This window comes from Dipodomys ordii, unplaced genomic scaffold (genome assembly GCF_000151885.1).
Source record: "Dipodomys ordii isolate 6190 unplaced genomic scaffold, Dord_2.0 Scaffold343, whole genome shotgun sequence".
Classification (NCBI taxonomy): Eukaryota; Metazoa; Chordata; class Mammalia; order Rodentia; family Heteromyidae; genus Dipodomys; species Dipodomys ordii.
The window spans coordinates 200230-205872 of record NW_012267559.1 but is presented as its reverse complement, the minus strand read 5'-3'; positions in this window follow the sequence as shown (position 1 = coordinate 205872).

The window sequence follows — 5643 nt, the reverse complement described above, 5'->3', positions numbered from 1 at the left end:
AGAACTGGCAAAGAGATAGCTAGTTAGGTAAGTAGGTATGGAGGTAGAGAGATGGATGGATAGATGTATGTATGGATAGATAGATAGATAGATACATACATACATACATACATACATACATACATACATAGAGAGATAGATAGATAGATAGATAGATAGATAGATAGATAGATAGATAGATAGATAGATAGATAGATAGGTAGATAGGTAGATAGGTAGATACATAGATAGATAGACAGACAGACAGATAGACAGATAGACAGATAGACAGATAGATAGATAGATAGATAGATAGATAGATAGATAGATAGATAGATAGATAGATAGATAGATAGATAGATAGATAGATAGATAGATAGATAGGACAGAAAGATAGATAGAAAGATGATAGATGAATATGGTCTTGGACTTCAGAAGGAAAGAAGGGAACAATTCCCAGTCATGAGGTCTTCTGCAGTGTGCCAGGACTCCAGCATCGCCTTCACACAAACACAGAGCAGGAAGACTGTCTCTGTCCCACTTCTTAGACAGCCGAAGACACCAAAGCCAAGAGGACAGAGGCAGATTCTAACTCAGGTGCTTGGAGACAGTAAAGAAAGGGCCCTGCCTCTCCTTGGACTGGGTATTTGCATTAATTATGTGGAAAATGAAGGAAGGAGAATGGACTGGCAGAGTAGAAGAAGGGCCTTCAAATCTGACAGAGAATCAAAAACCCACTTGCTAAGATCAGAGAACAGGGTTTTTATATTCTGATCCTCCCTGCTCCCCCAATAAATTGGCTCTCTATTGTTAACCTTACGGCACCCTGAGGCTCCCTTCACCTGAGAGAGGAAGGTTATTTAGTCATTGTTTCAAGAGGCTGAGAAAAACCTGACCCTGGTGTAACTCTAACAAATGTTTCAGGTTTCCCCTCATTGCTGGCGTGCCTGGAATGAAGTGTTTTTGGAGCTCACTTCCCCGTTGAGTGTATACAATCTGCCTCCTAATCCTGTGGCCTGGTCTCTTCACCCAGCCTGGCTTTTGAAACTGTTTCCTGTCCTTCAAATACAGTGTTACACTGGAGTTCTTCCTGCTAACAGGGCTAAGGCTTGGAACCTGAGAATTTCATTTGAACCCACGATGGGTAAATAATGTTTCTTTCCTGCTTCTATAGCTCAAGAAGTCTAAGAACATTTAGAGTACAAGTAACTTATCACCAAGGAAAACCCAGGAAGCTTTTGAACGTCTGACCTTTCAGCAGTGGAAATCAGAGTGTCATAGACTTTCACTCCCTGGTTGGCTTCACCCTGTGATCTTCAGACCTCAGCCTTCTGAGCTAGGGTGACACTCATAAGCTATTGGTTCTCTGCTAGGTTCAGAACCTCAATGACATTGACAATACAGGTCAAATGTTTATCACAAAGGGATTGTTGAGCATTAAGCCTTTCAATATTGGACCTTTCAGAACCCTGTAGCAACCAAAGTTATAATGCTAGAGCCTGAAAATCTGGTCATATGGATGAGCTACACTTGAACCTTGAGCTCTGACTCAAATTCTGGTGAACATCAGGATTCCTTTTCCAGAGAATGTTCTCCTAATTATCAGATAGGAAAAGTACTTTGATTAACCCTCATTTTTCCAGTTGTGTGTCTTGAACTCAAGCCTGCGCACTGTCCCTGAGCCCTTCAGCTCAAGGTGAACACTCTACCACTTGAGCCACAGCACCACATGGGGTCTTTTGGTGATTCATTGAAGGGAAGAGGCTAACAGGCTTTCTTGCCTAGGTTGTCTTTGAACTGTGGTCTTCAGATCCCAGCCTGCTGACAAGCTAGTGTTCCAGTTATGAGCCACTGGCATCTGGCTGATAGTTTTTGACAGTTCTGGGACTTTATCTTAGGGCCTTAGTACTGTCTCTGAACTTCTTTTTCTCAAGGCTAGTACTCTACCACTTGAGCCAATCCACAGCTTCTGGCTTTTTCTTTGTATATGGCATTGAGGATTCAAACCCTAGCATTCATGCATGCTGACCAAGTTCTCTACCACTAAGCCACATTTCTAGCCCCACCCTTATAATTTTATCCCTCAACTTGCCTATCCGCAAGAAAAGGCTTCTGAGTATAAATCATTTAAAAAATCTCTATAGGAAGGTGTCCAAAGACACAGAAGACAAACCTCATACTTGGGAGAGACTCAAAACATGTGAAGACCATGACAATGCTTCCATTTAATTATATATCATGTTTCAACAAAAAAAAGCATTAATGAAAAATGAGTCAATTTCCTATGTTATTTAAATTTTTACTGTATAGTATTTTTATTATGAAAATACTGTGCAGAGGGGTAACAATTGCATGGACAAAATAATGAGTACATTTCTTATCAACCATTGTAGCCTCCTCCTTTGTTTCCCCTTCCCATCCTTTCCCATCCTCCCCCCTGCCCCCCACCAAATCCTCCCCCCCAATAAAATTGTAAAGTTTGTTTTCAACATAACGACTTGTGCATCTCATTGTTGCAGTGGGTCCACCTGTATCCTTATTTAAACAATTTGTTTTTTTCCTTTCCCCTCTACCAATTACACTGAAATCAAATACAATGAAAGCAGGGGTTATATCGTGGGGAGGGACATACAAAGCAACAAAGAAATAATCTTATAAATGTGTTAGAAACAATAGCATGAAAGAAAAAAAAACATTTGAATACATATCTTAGGGTTCCCTAACATCAACTTATCTGACCTTTTCTGCTTGACTCAGATATATACTAATTATTGCAAATAAGGGAAACCATAGGACCTATGCTTCTTTGGGCCTGGCTTACTTCACTTAATAAATTTTTTCCAAGACTTTCTATTTCCTAACAAATGGGGCAATGCCATTTTTTCTTATGGAGGCATAGAATTACATTGTGCATATGTACCGCATTTTATTGATCTATTCATATACTGAGGAACATCTGGGCTGATTCCATATCATAGCTATGTAAATAATGCAGCAATAAACATAGTCGTGCTGGTAAGTTTAGTGTGGTCTTGTTTTGAACATTTGGGTAAATGCCCCAAAGTGGGATTGCTGGATCATAGGTGAGCTCTATGTGTCTTTTGAGGAAACTCCATACTGCTTTCCAAAGTGGAAAGATTCCCTTCTGTCCACATCCCCTCCAGCATCTGTTGATATTAGAGGTCTTGATTATTGCCATTCTAACTACGGTAATGTGGTATCTCAATGTTATTTTGATTTGCATTTCTTTTATGGCTAGGGAGGTTGAGCATTTCTTCATGTGTCTATTGGCCATCCTGCTTTCCTCTTCAGAGAAGTTTCTCTTTAAGTCTTTAGCCCACTTATTTATTGGGCAGTTGTTTTTGTAAGATTTGCTTTTGGGGGATTTAATTTTTTGAGTTCCAGGTACATTTTAGATATGAGACCCTTGTCTGTTGTATGGCTAGTGAAGATCTTCTCTCAATCCGTTGGTTTCATATTAATCTTACTTGCTATGTCCTTTGCCATGCAGAAGCTCTGCAATTTCATGCGACCCCATTTGTCCAAACTTTCTTTGATTTGTGGTGTTTCTGGGTCTTTATTAAAAAAATTTCGCCGTGTGCCAAGGAGACCTAGGGTTTCTCCTATTCGATCCTGTAATGTTTTCAGAATGTCTGCTTTGACTCCGAGGTCTTTGACTTATTCGGAGTTGATTCTGGTGCAGGGTGATATATAAGGATCTAGCTTTAGTTTTCCACAAGTAGTTAACCAATTTTGCCAGCACCATTTACTGAAGAGGATGTCTTTCTTCCATTCTATTTTCTGAGCTCCCTTATGAAAGATTAGATAGCCATGGGTCTGTGCATTCATTTCTGGGTTTTCAATTCTATTCCACTGGTCTTGAAGTCTGTTCTTGTGCCAGTACCAAGCTGTGTTGATTACTATGGCTTTGTAGTAGAGTTTGAAATTTGGTATTGATATGCCTCCAGCACTGTTCTTTCTGTTGAGAATTGTTTTTGCTATTCAGGGTCTTTATTTATTTCATATTAATTTTTGGATTGTGTCTTCTATTCCCTTGAAGAATGAGGTTGGAATATTGATAGATATTGCATTGAATTTGTAGATGTCCTTGGGAAGTATTGCCATTTTCACGATGTTGATCTTCCCAATCCAGGGCATGGGAGTTTTTGCCACTTTCTAAGTTCTGTTTTGATTTCCTTTTTCAGGTTTTTAAATTTTTCATCATAGAGGTCCTTCACTTCTTTGGTTAAATTAATTCCTAAGTATTTTATTTTTTGAGTGGCTATTATGAATGGAGTTGCTTTCCTAATTTCAGCCACACTTTTCTCGTTGTTGGCATACAGAAAAGCCATTGATTTTTGAGGGTTAGTTTTGAATCAACTTGAGTAATTTAGGAGTGGAGTCTGTGCGATTAATACAAGATCATGTCATCTACAACAAGGTAGAGTTTTACTTCTTCTTTCCCTATTTGGATCCGCTTTATGTTTGCATCTTGTCTATTTCTGTAGCTAGGCATTCTAATACTAGATTGAAGAGAAGTGGAGAATGTGGACATCCTTGTCTCATTCCTGAGTTAAGAGAAAATGGCTTAATTTTCACCATTAAGTATAATGCTGGCTATAGATTTGTCATAAACAGCCTTTATTGTATTGAGGAAGGTTCCATGAATTCCTAATTTTTCCAAAACTTTCATCATAAAGGGGTGTTGAATCTTGTCAAACGCTTTTTCTGCATCTATTGAGATAAACATGTGGTTCTTATCACTGCTCCTGTTAATGTGATTAATTATACTAATTGATTTGCATATATAGAACCAGCTTTGCATCCCTAAAATGAATACGGTTTGATCGTGGTGTATGATTTTTTGGATGAATTGTTGAAGTTGATTAGCCAAAATTTTGGTGAGAAGATTTTCATGAATGTTCATCCAAGAAATGAGTCTATAGTTCTCTTTCTTTGATGAGTCCCTGCCTGGTTTTGGATGAGGGTTATGATAGCTTCATAGAATGAGGTCGGTAGTGATCATTCTCTTTCAATTTCATTGAAGAGTTGGAGGAGTATTGGTGTGATCTCTGCTTTTAATGCCTTGTAGAATTCTTCTGTTAGTCCATCTGGTCCTGGGCTTATCTTTGATGGGAGGTGTCTTATTTCTGTTTCTATTTCAATGCCTGATATGGACCTGTTAAAATGGTTTATCTCATCTTAGTTTAGTTTCGGCATGTCAGTATTTTCTAGGAAAAGGTCCATTTCTGTCAAGTTCTCAAACTTATTAGCATAAAGTTTTGAGAAGAATTCCCTTATGATGTTCTGAATCTTGGATGTTTCTGTGATGATGTTTCCATTCCCATCTCTGAGTTTATTTATTTGGGTGTGTTGTCTTCTTTTTCTGATAAGATTTGCTAAGGGTCTGTCAATGTTGTTAATTTTTTCGAAGAACCAACTCTTTGTTTTGTTGATTCATTCTATAGTTTTTTTTTTTGGAATCTAATTCATTTAATTCTGATTTATTTTTAATTATTTCTTTCCATCTACTGGATTGGGGTTTATCTTGGTACTCTTTCAAGGAGGTTCAGATGTTTCATTAAATGATTGGTTTCAGATCTCTCCAATTTGTTGATGTAGGAGCTCAGAGCTATGAACTTGCCTCTGAGTACTGCCTTTGCT